This window comes from Polistes fuscatus, unplaced genomic scaffold (genome assembly GCF_010416935.1).
Source record: "Polistes fuscatus isolate 324 unplaced genomic scaffold, CU_Pfus_HIC Scaffold2, whole genome shotgun sequence".
NCBI classification, from domain to species: Eukaryota; Metazoa; Arthropoda; class Insecta; order Hymenoptera; family Vespidae; genus Polistes; species Polistes fuscatus.
In genome coordinates this window covers 8,051,393-8,066,449 of record NW_025113096.1, presented here as the reverse complement: position 1 = coordinate 8,066,449, position 15,057 = coordinate 8,051,393, and positions in this window count along the sequence as shown.

The following is a 15,057-nucleotide window of genomic DNA, read 5'->3' as shown; positions in this document are numbered from 1 at the left end:
TCGGTGGATCGACTTTTTTTAAGTTTTCTTCACGAGAAACGTACCTCCCTTACCAGGCACTCGGATTTTTCTTTATTTTTCCTCAGGTTCGTTCGAAAAAAAGTGAAACTCCAGGACTACGGGCATTGTTCCCGTTTTTCCCTCAGAAACTTAAGGGACGTGAAATGCCCTCATGAAACGGCGCACGACCCTCGTAGAGAAGCGACTTTCACTCCCATAAAAATATAAAGGCTCTCTCGCTTTGGTATGTTACGTGAAACGACATCAAAACCTAGAAAACTCACAGGAAACCTTGGAAGAAATTCTTGGAACAAAATAAAAGATATTTTCGAAAGTTTTCTTAGAGAAAAGAATTATTTAAAAAAGCATGGATATTAATGTATTTAAAAGAGATTAAATATTTTGAAATATTTTTTATAACGTTTCTTTGAATAAAAAAACTTTTAATTATATTTTTAATATAATTATGTTTTGCGTATAAATATTTCATTCCGATAAATTCATATAAGACGATTTAAAATTTGTTAAATACTTAGAAGATTTTCTAAATATTAAAAATTCATATATTTTTCAATTCGATTTATCGATCTTTTGTTATTCTTCGATGATTCGAGAAGAATTTTGGTGGAAAATTTGAAAAAAGGTTTTGCAACTGAGTGTACCGTAGAACCCACCCCCTCAAAGGCGGAGGGTAGATACGGGAAGTTCTAGCTCTAAGCGTAGCCAGCAAAAGGGCGGGCAGTCAGCGTGAAACGAAAAGGGAGATTTAGATGTCATCCCCTGACATGCTGCTTTTCTTCTATCCCCACTCTCTTTCCTTCCTAATGTACCAAGCTCCAAATGGTCTTCCATGATGATAGACAAAAATGCCGACCAGACCGCCTCCGACGTCGCTTAACGAGATTATTTCGTAGAAAATATAAGTAAAACCAAAGCAAAATAAAAGAAAATTTAACAAAGCAAACGTTCCTATTGTTTCGAAATGGAACAAATTTTCTACAAAGTAATTCAATCATTGAGTTATTTTTCACGCTTAATAAAATTTCGATATCTCGATTAATTTTCTCCGTGCGGACTAATTAAATCGCAACGCTCACGATTGAATTTTAATGTAACACGGGGACTAATGAAATCGTACTCGAAGCGGTGACTCGAATCTTCATGAAAATTACTTTCTCCTGTTTTTGCCCCTATACTTAAAGAAATGTTTCTCTTTGTAAAGATGTCAAACGAAACACATTAATTGTATCCACACGCGTACGTGTATCGTTATAATTTTCAGCTTTGCGAAAAAATGTTAATGGGCTTAAATGCGGTCTCGTCTTTTGTAGAAGGGAAACCCTAAATTTTCTACGAGATTAGCTCATCCAATCGAATGAAACATTGGAAGGGCGGGCTTAATTAAAATCTTCTTGGACTTGGCTTGCGAAGCCTGCTTTGAAAAGAGAGAGTAAGAGAGATAGAGAGAAAGAGATACCATAAGACATAAGAATAGAACATTAAGAGGTTTCCCTGCCGATCTTCAAACTTCTAAGATGTCTGTTGGCTTAACGTAAAACAGGATCGTCCTTGATAACAAATTTTCTTTCGTGACGAATGTTCTGTTATTATTTTATTAATAATTACAACAATAGTATTAATAAAAATATTAATAAAAATATTAATAAAAATAACAATAATAGTAGTAACAATAATGATGATAATAATTCATAGGGAAGAAAGCAATCGTACCATAAATTGACGACGATATTATTTCGTTGACATTATTTTCGTTTACATAGTAACTTTACACCGTCGAAACAAAAAGCTTCCTTTGCATGACAATAAACGCGATGTCCGATTTTATAGCGTAAAGTGCTAGCCACACGCATCCTATTATCCTGGAACAAAGAATTCGTAAAAACGAGTTATCCCTGTTCGCGTTACCGCGTTGCGACAAATTTTATGACATACATATAACGTAAAAGAGATATGATCGTTTAAGTCAGCGTTAGTGATTTCGATTAATATAATTATTATTAATTAAAATAAATACATTTTTGTTTGTGTGTACATGAGTATGTGTGTAGTATCCTCATAATAGATATTGCATAGGAAAACACGAGATAGTATGTATTAATCGTATTTAATGTTTGAAGGAGAAATTGATTAACGCATGTCTCGATATGAAAATTATACCTGTTCCGCGTGATGATCGAACACAGTGACGATAACACGTACGCATAATACGTATACGTGTGTATACTACGGCGAAGTCGAAACTAGCATGGGGTGAGCGAATTTGCATATCGTTTGTTATTCAAATACTGCAACTCACTCTTCTGATTTCCAATGAGGGAAACAACGTAGGGCTATCGTTGTCGGGTGATGACGTATCAGCTTAATAAATTGTTCTTCTTCGAATGAATTGTCCTATTACATTTTTGTTTGTACAACATAACAACATTATCCTATTTACAAAAATACGAAGTAATATCTTTTTACATGTTTCAATTATATTTTTAAATTCCCAACAATATAAACTGGAATTGTAATTGGAAAAGATAAAGTAAGTAAAAGGATTTGTATTACCAAATTGTTAGGTAGGTTAACGGGTGTGAACGAAAGGAAAGATATAAGAGCGTAAACGATCGATAAAAAAATAAAAACAAAAAAGAAGCATAAGAAAGGTCGTTAGGTATAGCGTATCGAAGGCAGTGGTATCGGGTTAAGGGTTGGTGGTCAGTGCGTCGATACTTAAGTGGAGCATCTTAAGTGGATCTATAAATTTCCCGGCGAAGTCCAAAGATCGAGCCTATATTTACTCTATTATGCAGGGCCCGGTTTTTACAAGCCGTTTACGTTTAACGGCAAATAATCGTTTAGATGCCGCGCCATGATACGGGCCATAAATCTTGGAACACGTTCATGCCGAGTTCGAGAGCAGTGTTAAATCCAGAAAGAGAGTAGTATAGAAGGAGAGAGAGCGATGAGAGAGAGGAAACGAGCGCGCAGGTCAGTACCGCCTTTGACTCTACGCGGGGGACGGAAGGTGGCAGCACGAAAACAGCTGCTGCTACAAGGGACACCCCCGAATACACACGAGCTCCGCCATCTGACGAGTTTTCCCACAACGTTTCCAGCTATTCGATTCCCTTGAATTTCGGTAGATGGCCGTTTCTTCGTTGGCGGGAAAACTCTTGAAAATATTCGGTCGACCCCACGCCTTCATTTTCCCGCTCTTATCAGTTCACGTGTGTAAAAAGGTACTTTACCTAATACTTCGTTAATACTGTATTATTCCTTTAAATTACCGGTCGACACAAACAAAGGTAATTTAACGTTGCATGCCTTAAACGTTTTCCTTATTATTTCAATATTCCCGCCATATTCGTGTCGAAAATTCCCACGGAAAATTCAAATAACTTCTATTTTTTCTTATACAAATAAGACGTTTTCCTAATTGGAAACGTCGAAAGTGATAGAACGTCCTCGGTAATTGGTATTCGAATGATGTACATAAGTAATTTCACGGGAGTCTACGGCATGCCATCACGCACGTTCTATACTACTGTCGACTCTAATAATAGACTTTGGCACCTTGCTGCTTCGGACTTGGAGGACCACCCAAAAGACAAAGAACGGAAGAAGCAAAAGAAGAAGAAGAAGAGGAAGAAGAAGACGAAGAGAAAAGGGAAGATAGGAGGAGTGTCGAGTTTACGATCAACTTGCCGGTGGCAGCTCGGTCGGTATTATACAAGAAAAGACAACTATAGTACTTATGTATGTACAAATCTATATGAGTATGTATGTTGTACGTAGATCTAACAGCGAAACACAGTAGGTCGATTGGAGTGATTGATAAGCACTGCCACGCGCCACTCGCGCGGACAAATACTATCGCGGAAAGGGCGACGGGACCGCCCGCGGTGATTCCCGCCACATGACGTACACATATACACATGCCGCGCCTCTTTTCTCTGTGATCTTTCATCTTCGTGGAATTAACTAAATCTTTTTTATTTCTTGCCATTTACTTTTTATTTTACTTAACTTGTTCTTGAACGGAACAGAGCTTGTAAGAGTTAAGAACTTCTCAAGTATTTAACAGAGATGAATGACAAAGATGATTCTTCATCTTGTTACATGCATATGGAGAAATATATAAGATGGTGTCTTTAAGGCTGCAAATCTAGTTAAGATAGTATTGTATCTTGCCAATACAAGAAATATTTCTGTTATCTTAAAAATTTATAGTGTACAAGTAACTGGTGAGTTGGTGCCAATGTTATTGTGGTTTATATTATTATAAATATAGCGTCTGTTTTTCTAGTTATTTTTTATTTAGTTACGGTCATATAATATATCATTGTAAAGGGTAAAATTGGCATTACCGATTTTACCTTATATTATTCTTATTAAGGATCATTTAAAACAACTCAAAAGTTTTCAGAAGACCTCAATATTGGTAAATCAATAAAATTGTTTGACATTTGAAACATTTGATACTTTTACACTACCTAACTTAATAAAATTTAAAACAATATAAAATTTTCAAAAATAATCCGCTCTATATCGATAATTTTATTCTTCTTAACAATTTCATCAAACCGAAAATAAACGGCGACATCGTTTCAAGAATGCTCCCTTAAGTATGATACATGGCACGGATATGATGTATGGCGACGGGTAGGTACGTCGATAGATAAAAAATAAAAAAATAAAGGAGAAAAAAAAGGAAAAAATTGCCATTCCGATCGAGACACGTCGATGATTATCGAGACGGAACCGGAGTTACGAGCTTTTCCTCTGATATCGGCAACAAGTTTTCTCTCGCTTATACACCGACTAGCTAGAACCAACGAAGAATGAACGCTTTCGGCAACACCGGTGTTTAAGATCGGTTGACTATAAAATGAGATGATAAATGATTGGCGAGGCAAAGTAAGCGAGTTCGATCGGACAGGTAGTAATACGCGAGCTCGGAGGCTGTAACTCATGCTTCGCTTCGATGCCAAGGAAAATTGTGACGTGACAACAAAAAAGTATCTCGATAGAGTGTCTACTACTATACCATCCTTCTTTCTCTTTCTCTCTCTCTCTCTTTCCTTTTTTTATTTTTCTCGTTAGAAGAGAGGAAACCAATTAGTTCATATAACTGTTACTACGAAACAAGTCGACATTACTCGAACTAAAAAAAAAACGATTTTAATCGCGACACAAGGCATACGTTGGTAAGTAATATACCCAAGGTCCACTTCTTATTTCAATTTTCTCACGCACCATGAACCCACGACCGAAACTATTACTTTGCCCGTTACTGGCCGACTAAAAAAAAAAGAAAAAAAAAGAAATACCGATCCGCCGTTTTCATACGACACGGTACGGAGTTTCAAGAACGAGTGCTTCCCTAATTAATGGGCGTAACGTGAAAGCTACTACGTCGTTTCGACGATCTCACGCGTACGTTATGTTTTACGAGTCACGTATGCAATACCGTGATTTCGTTTTTATCCATTCCCATGAACTTTGGAATTTTTATTATTCTTGCTAAAAATATTATTCCATTTTTTTGGTGACGTCAAATCTTTATCTGACGTAGTCAAGTTACGATTTTAACAAGGTCTAGGAATCCTGCACGATTACTTTAGTTTCGTTTCTATCGTGCGAAAAGAAAAATTTATTCGTAAACAAAAAAGAATTCGCGAAGTAGATTATTCGAATTTAAATCTATTTCTAACATTAACACCAACAATGGTATCCAACATTACGTCACAACTTTTTACTTCTGAGAACCCATTTCTCAAGATGCATGTACAATGTCTAATAAAAATAACCAAATACCTACGAAGGAACGTGTTAACGTTGTATGAAAGTTACAACCACGTCAAGAGGTTAAAGCGTTTGGTAAAAAGAAAAAAAGAAGCGTTCTGCAGAATTAGATTTTTTCGTGCGAACACGAGATACCAGTGAAATATTTTGATGAATAGCAGGCAAATTTCTTCTAATCCGTGACAGGGAGTAGAGTTTAACTCATAGGGGAAACGTAGAAGGTGGCGAGAGTGGGTGGGGGAGGGTGAAGGAGTGAGAGGGAGTAAAGGGTGTCAAGGGAGAGGGCGGGAATTCAACCGGTTCTCCCGTTGCGGTTCGAATCTCTTCGTTTTGTATTTGTACGGTACGTGTGTGTGTATGTGTATGTGTGTGCGTTCATGTGTATCTGTTCGTTCGTTTGTTCGTTCGTCGTGTGGCACGCAGTTCGCGCAATCGTACTGCGAAGCCGATCAGCAAGGAGATAAACGTGACACCGATGTAGCTCTTGCTCTCTTGCCACGGTCTCTTCTAACATCGAGCAAGGCGAAGTACAAAAACTACTCCTCGGAGGTTCCGCGCGGCGCATCGTTCTTAGATTCTCATCTTTGCTGCGCCATGGAAGGCGCCTTATCTGCCGCAGAAAATCAAAATGTCGCGCCTCGAGAAGCAGAACTTCCGTAACTCTTGCTAAGCTATTTTACATAACGCGCGATTATGGTATTACTACTCGCATCTAAAAACCGACTTATTATTCTCTTGTAAGTAATTTTCTTCGAAGAAAAAAAAGAAGAAGAAGAAAAACTTGCCTTTTCTTTCCTACTGTCTAAAATACTATATTCCTTTAGTATCTGAATTCAATCTTTCCAGTCGGCATACTTTTAAGTAATGAAAATGCAACAAATGTTTAGTAATTTTCAGTCAGTTTTCCAAAGATATTTGAAATTAGTTTATAAATTAATAAAATAGAAAATAGAAAATCTTTAATTACGATTTTGTTGAGTAAACAATAAGAATCATTTTGATTATTATGAAAATTCTTCAAAGATCTCGTAAAGACATGAAACTCCCGTTAAAGAAACGCGAATGCACGACGATGTTAATCTGTATATACTTTTTGTTAAAATACAAGAACGCGATAAAAGTAAATATTTTTCTCTATCTCGGTGTGGTATCTAAAAGATTTCACGAAAACGTTCCACGGGACAGGAGAGTGTTTGGATTCTCGCGGAAGAGGGGAAGGCGCATTGCAATGATAAATCTTGGACGATTTCCATTTATCCGCGGCGAGACTAAGTCGGTGGGATGGCAAAAGGTAAAAGGCTGTCTCTAAAACGTGGAAATTATTTCCACCGGCTTCACGAATACTAGATTCGCATCTACGAACTCTTACTCTCTCTCTCTCTCTCTCTCTCTTTTGCTCTCTGAGTGCACGGTACCGAGACTATCTCGAATCTAGCTGCCTAGCTGAGAATACCTGTCGGTATTCCCCTTCCTCTACGTGAAGGAGGAGGGCTAACCCGTAGGAGTCACCTTTTCGACATCGTGCAGCTACATCTCCTTGGATGAAACAAATGAAAATAAAAGAAAACGGGAGAGATACATATAATATGATATACACAGAGTTTATCTCTATGCATCATGTTAATACAATTTTTACAAATAATTATAACTTATGGTTCAACTAAATTATAATACTATACGTAACAATCAACATATTCATTTTAAATTATAACCAAAAATGTATATACTTAGAAAAAATAAAAATGAAGAGTTAAAAATCAAATCCGGATCCTTTTATATTTATTCATATGCTGAAAGGAAAAGAAGAAGGAAGGATAAAAAAACGTATGAGACGAGTGACTTATATGGCTATTTTACTTAATAATTCCGTTATGTTCGGTTAGGCAATTTCTTTAGGACTCTTACCCTTTCTCGTCGTAGATAATGGCGGTATCGAAAGTTGAGACTAGAGCCTTGGCCCGAGGGCGTAAAGGTCCGTCTGAAAGGCGGCCTCATCATCCGTCAACTGTCATAAGTCCGACCAATCCCACGAACCAGAACCGTGTTCGCGTTGAGCCACCCACGAGCTCCCAAGAGCGACACCCCTTTCTCCATCTTTTATTCTTCTAGATTATTTCTTTTTTATTTTTCATTTGGTAAACTTTTATATGTAATATTGATATAAATATGAAATATCATATATTATGTAATTTTATTTAAAACAATTAGCCTGATAGCCACGTTAAGTTGATGTTAAAAAGTTGATGTTAACCAAGGAAAGAAAAGAAAACAAAAAGAAATAAAAGAATCAATCAACAATATCAGATTCGTTTACGCATTTGTATCAATTAGATCCGATTAAGGTCTTTAACGCACGTCGAGGGTACGAAAGGATCGAGAAAACACGATCGATAGCCGAAGTCGGAGTATAGTAGTACCAAGTTCGGTTGGATGTTGCTGGAAGTGAATAAAAAAAATGGTATTTCGGGTTGGCACGTTCGGAATGCCCGTTGCTTGATTTACCGGCAACGGTCTGAGAGACTGTGCTGGTTGGAGAACGAATTTAAGCAGGAAAAACCATGGAGAGAAGCAAGTTGTGCGTTCTTCTGGACGCGTACCTTTCAAAGAAAGCAAGAGGGGAGGGTTGTTCCTTTATGCTCATGAAATTCCCGCGATCTATTTTGAGAGATAAGTATTCCCGACGTTCGGCAAAAGCCTGAGGAGGAAACGGGATCTCTCCAGCGACGCCTTCGACCTTTTGCTTCGTTTGCCAGCCCTCGACGGGACGCAAGAACAAATTGCAATGAGTTCCTTCGAGGACTCTCGAATGCCGGCTTGCCATCGATATCTCGCATCTAATGCAATTTACAATTGTCAAGCACGTCGGGGCGGATCTCGATCGCTCGAAAATTGTACGTTCCTAACTTTTGTATACCTATTATGGATCTACGTCGTTAATCAATCAATTTGTGATATAGAAGAATATTCTTCTTTTTTTTGTTTTTGGTTAAATTTCCAGATATATGGGTCATTATTTTTGTCAAGTTAATTAATAACATTGATAAATCGTTTCAAAGTACTCGGATATATGTATATTAACCACGATGAATAATATTTTTCTTCTTGTTCCTACAGATACTATCGTTAATACAAAAATATAAAACGGTAATGGAAATCATGTCAGACGATATGCAAGATAAGCTAACGATAGAGCATACTTAGCGCGCTATTCGTGTCACGCAGACGCATGTCGGTAAATTTACGTTATACGTAAACGAAATAAAGCAGGTTGATTTGAAATCTAATGAACGCGTAATATCGTGTAGCTCGTTATTGTGTACATTAATTTATCGATTGCCAAGGACGATCGAATTCAATTTAAAACGAGTCCACTACTATCGATTTAAAACTAATCGATTCGACTTATTAAAAGTTGAAGCAATTAGTATTTACTTTTTATATAGAAAAATAATATCAATATAATTTTTTAAATTTTAACATACAATCTATAGTTGGCATTAACAGTATTTCTGTAAAAAAAGAAAAAGAAAAAAGAAAATTCTCATTTGGTATTCCATCATCCTTATATAATTACTTCGAAGTACACGATGGAAAGAAGGACTGAAATCCACTCACCATAAACCGAACGTATCCTCGACGCGTATAGGCCGTGGCATAACTTTTCACGGGGAAAATGTCAGAAAGCATCGACTAATAATCGCGCACATATAATAATTATCTACGAATCGAATATAAATCACGATACATGGAATCAAAAAAATGCGAGAATGATAATAATCCTATAAGATAGAATCTATTGCACCGAGATGACATTCAAAGTCTCTTCGTTCTCGACTTTAAGAATGTTGATTTAAAAAGAGAAGGGAGGTGGGGGAAGATTCGAAGGGTTGATACGAGCGTGGTCGACATTTGAAGATGATCTTTTTTTGCCGGGATAAAAAGAATCGACACTCGAACGATAAGAAAAATATTCTATTCTCGGAAACTCGATTTTATTTCTCTCGACGGCGATCGGTCGCGAAGTAAGGTAACGGATCGAGACGCGCGGAAACACTGGCAGGATTATGAAGTGCGATGTTGATACGATGGCAGGCAGCGCCGGTGAAAGAGGAAGGAGGAAGGAAGGCAACCTAGCAAGCGCGAGGGCGCGCGAGAGAGTTCGCCATGCCCATATGCCTGTACCCTGTTCTCTGTCTCTCTCTCTCTTTCTTTCTTTCTCTCTCTCTCTCTTATTCTCTTTCTCTATCTACGTGTGTGTGCCTTCGAAGAGCGCGGGAGAGTGCGAGTCCTTCTTCTCCCTCGGTCAACCCACCCTCTCTTTCTCTCTACCACCTTCTTCTCCTCCTCCTCCTCCTCCTCCTCCTGTCTAACCATATACACGAGCTAGACTCGACTCCGCTGCGAGCGCACCCACGCGATCGAAACGAGCCGCGAAAAGTACTACGTCATCGATGAACCGACCCTTCTTCCTTTTCTTTTTCTTCTCTTTCTTCCTCTTACTCTCACTCTTACTCTTATATGGGGTACTCTCATTTTGTTTTATAGAAATATATGGACCGCTCATTTGGCAAATCGATTAACCTCTTATGGGGCCAAATTGTTAACATCAGTAATAAGAAGTAAATCTTTTTCTTTTTAATTTTACGTATGGTAAATAAAATATTTATATTATGACAGTCGAAATTTATTTTTTTGATTAGAATATTTCGTAAAAATTATATACATTTATCTTTGTACCAGTTTGTCGAATGAGAAACTACGAAATAATAAAATTTGTCGTAATAGAATGCTGAAGAAGATTTCTTTAATTAAGGTTAATCATTTCTTTTCAATCTATGAACGGCACATATAAAGGTATTTATGTATAAAGATAATTTTGTTTCAATTTTTTACACATTTTCTAATAATTACGTACTAAAAAGAAAACTAGATTACTTTATTATAAGAAAATCGAAATAATAATAAAATTTCCTTTATAAGTAAGTACGAAAAAGGTTGAGAATCACCGTCCGTGGAAGGTTTCGGAAGGGAGCGAAATTTTCAGCGGGTGCTATTATAGTTTGTTGGCCGATTCTAGGTTCGTTTCGGGAGCGAGCGTTCGAAAGCATCGCGAGCCATATATCCGTAATTACGTCAGTAGCGGGGAAAAGCTTTTAACGTGCCGCCCCGTGACCGTCGACGGGCGAATCAAAACGAAGAGAACACGTATGTCTATCTCTCTTTCTCTTTCTCTTTCTACGTGTATAGATAACTCTGTATCTGTTTGCGTGTGTATGCATGTGCATGTGTGTGGTGTCTGTTGCTCACGCGCACGTCGAGAGGGAAACCGAACTTAATACCTGGAACCTGGACGTAACGTAATGTATTGCAGAGAGAGTTACAATGCCAACGCACACCCTGCCGTAGTGTTACAAGTCAGACTACGACGCGGATTTTTAGACGCAAAACTAGAAACTGTATGACTTTGCTACATGGAATATATCGTGTTCAGTTGAAAAATAGGTATACACCGATGAAGAGACTTATGATCACATTTTTATCGATAGATAATATGTACTTTCGTACTAGTCTTATAAACGTCATTGAATACTATTGCTCGCTATCTATCATTATCTATAATCAAAATGAAGTAAGGCCATTGAAGGTAATCACTGTGATCATCGTGTGTTTTTTCGTGTTACACGTGTTACGGTTTTAAGAATCTTTTTTAACGTTTTCTCTTGGATCGTAAAAAATTTGTCAGTTATAGATAGTAAAGGGTTTACGTTATTCATTATCCTTTTATTATTCGTTATTTTATTTTTGTCCTAACACTTGTCTCTCTTCCTATTTGATGTAATACTACCGTTGAGTTGCATACTAGAAATGATAAATCGATAAATGATACGCTTTTATATTGTATTACCTTTTCGCGTGATCGTCTTACACTGCGAGTAAAGTATTTAAACCGGAGAGCACGGCGCCAACCCCGAAGGCATGCGAATACGATTAAATCGTCGTGGAAGTCAACGCTCACGCCTAACAAATCATCCGGCGTTGTCTTCGGAGGTGCAGCGCTATTTGTTGCAAATTAATTATTGCGCTGCGCTCCAAGTATTTCATCGCGACACCCTGGCGAACTTAAGTTATGCGCAAACGTAACGACGTTGTAAATCATACTAACAATGGTACCCACCTCATGTGTGGGTAGAAGATGTAACGCATCGATACATCGACGATGAATACTTTCGTACGATCTTTGAGCGTAAGCATTGGGAGTGCGACAAGAAGAAGCTGATAACTCGACAACTTAGCTTCGGATATTTTTCATCCTATTATGTTGTTAAGATTAAGATATATTTTACAAATGTAAAAAGAAAAAAAGAAATGATCGATTCGCTAATAATTCTTTGAACCTTTCCACATCTACTTAGTTTCATTTATCACGATCGATAAATCTATGCGTCAGAATGGCTATACGTAACGTAACTCGAAGTCATTTGTTAATTTGAAACTTTGACACCAATTTGAAAATACGAGTTTTAGAATCGGAATCAATAATTTGGATTATGAAATCGATTCGAATTGATGGGATCCCTACATCGACGTTTCTTTTTTGCCGTTACTTGTGCGTTCCTTTTTTTTCTTTTTTTTATTCCCCTCGCAAAGCTAGCCACATTCACGTGAAATCGTAGTTGGTAGTAGCAATTACGAATCGCGTGATTTGTGGCCGTAACTCGGTACGACGGCGGCGTCGTGACGCTCCCAACTTACCAGTGGCGAGGTTCTAGGTGGCCGGCACCAACTTACCTTAGCCTTCGTCGCGTTGCTTTTTCTACGGAATAATATTACTTCGATCTACGATCTAACCGTTTCCTGGAAAATCGTATGTATCGTTGATAGACCAGAGATCATCGCCATGTTATTAATGATTGACTGATCGATTCTGACCTTCGTTTCTAACTTTATAATCTTTGGTGTCTAGAATAGCGAAACGATCGTTTATTCAAAATGAAATAGAAAGTATAATAAGCGTAACCTACACAAATTATTATCTTTAATCTTATTAAATCTGATACTCGGCAAGAAAGAAAACTACGAAAGTATTTCTTTCTTATTGTAAAATAAAAATTTAATTGAGGTATATATACTACATACCCATAGTATACTACATATTACCGTTTATACAATTATATATATAATTGAGTAAATATAATAAATTAAACGATGGTGATTAAGATTTCGATATAAAAAGAAATTAAAACTAAAAAGTAAGGCCATAAAAATAGTTATCCAGGAAAAAGAGAAAAACATGAGACAATGATACAGGAGCAGCCGGGTGTCCAGGTGAAAGGGGACGACAGACCTGGTAGATTTAGAAAGTCACGAACGAGCACGGACTACCGTCGCTGACATTGCCTCTCAATTTATTCGGTGAACTCGTTCGCTAATTGAAAAGCGGATGAATTAACGCGGCGACGGCGATGGTGCCGACTGGATCCCCGCAATTTATAATGTCGCGTCGAAATACGAGCCTTATTTAAGTACGCACTACAATATGAGAGACAAAGAGAGAGAGAGAGAGAGGGCATATTGTCATGGTAAAAACAAAATCGCTAGACGGCGCTAAAGCTTTCTATCATCCGATCGCTCTATAAATTTCAGGTGCAACGGATGTCACGAAAGTATACAACCAACGTGTTGCGAATAAACGATCAAGAGATACTACATACTACCGTTTATACGATTCTCTCCTGTTTTTGTTTTAAACGTATATCTTCTCCATAACGGTATACACTGTATAATTCGATGAAAGATATAGATTCGTAATCTTCCCTATGACGAATTCTCCAAAAGATAAAGAGAAATTCCGTAGGATGTAAATGTAAAAAAAAAAATATTCGATCGTATCTATAACATAGACATAAATTTATATATAATATATAATCCAATATAATATAATAATATTTGTAACGATAAGAAAAATTACATAATTATAATATTACAAGTTAAGGGAAATAGAAATCTAACGTAAATTGCTAATAAAGAAACTACAAAAGAAATGTCTTACAACGGGATAGAATCGAAACCGTATTATGTAAAATTACTTTCATGAAATGATAAGACGATAAGAGTAAGAGGAAAAAAGAGGGAAAAAGTCGAAGCGCGATTTGGAGAAACGATCGAGACTCGACGTGAAATGAACGAACGAATGAACGAACGAACTAGCGAACTGGTGCCGAACGTGCAACAAATACGGACGATGATTATCGAAGTTGCTTTGAAGGGGGAGACAATAATTATAATGATTATATTGGACTCTTGGAAGGTAGGCGGTCACCGAAGGAATAAATAACAGGTTTCCTTGCTGCGTGCGCCGCTCAACATAGCAGCATAGGGCTGGTTCGATAGATGCGTATCTAAGTGTTCCGCGCGATAGAGACCGCCACCACGCCACTGGCTCCTGCTTTCCGCCAAACGTTTCTTATCAAACGCGTTGGTGTACTCACGTTCTTTCTTCTTTTTTTTCTCCTCTTATTTTTTTTTAACCGAAAATCGTGTTACCATGATAAATACCTACGATCTAATGAAGATTAGAATAGACTAACAAAGTGCTGCAAGTTTCTACTTGAAACTAACATTTTTTTACGATCATTCGATTGATAACCAAAAAAAAAACATCGTATCCGTTATTATTTTTAACGAGCCATACTAAACGTCAGACACGAGATGACGTAAGTGCAAATTAGATGTTTACGCGTAAATAAAGTAGTTGTTTCTACATAAATTACTACGTTATGTTGAAATTTGCTACCTGGTTGGAGAACTTTCGAATGACTTTTTTTTAAATGAATAAACTTGTTAAATATTAACGTTTACGAACACGTTGACAAAACTTATGTTAGAAAATATCTGTTCTATCGTTATGATTCATCGATGAAGTCTAATCAAGAAACAGAGGGATGATGATCGCCGAGAGAAAAGAAAAGAAAAAAAAAAAACAGGAAAGAAAGACAAACGAAATGAAAATAGATTCGAGGAAAAAAATAATAATGAGAGGAGTTTGGAGGGTGGTCGAGTGGGCGCGTCGTCGTAGTGACGTGCAATTTCGCACGGATATTACACGCAAGCTGAATATTCAATTCTTTCTTTAACACGATCTCCGTGCGATAAGTTTTTACCATTTCGCCACCGGACGAACGATAGCGTTGCGACAACGACCATTTTTAATATCAAATGTATATTCATCGCCATTACTGTAGAACG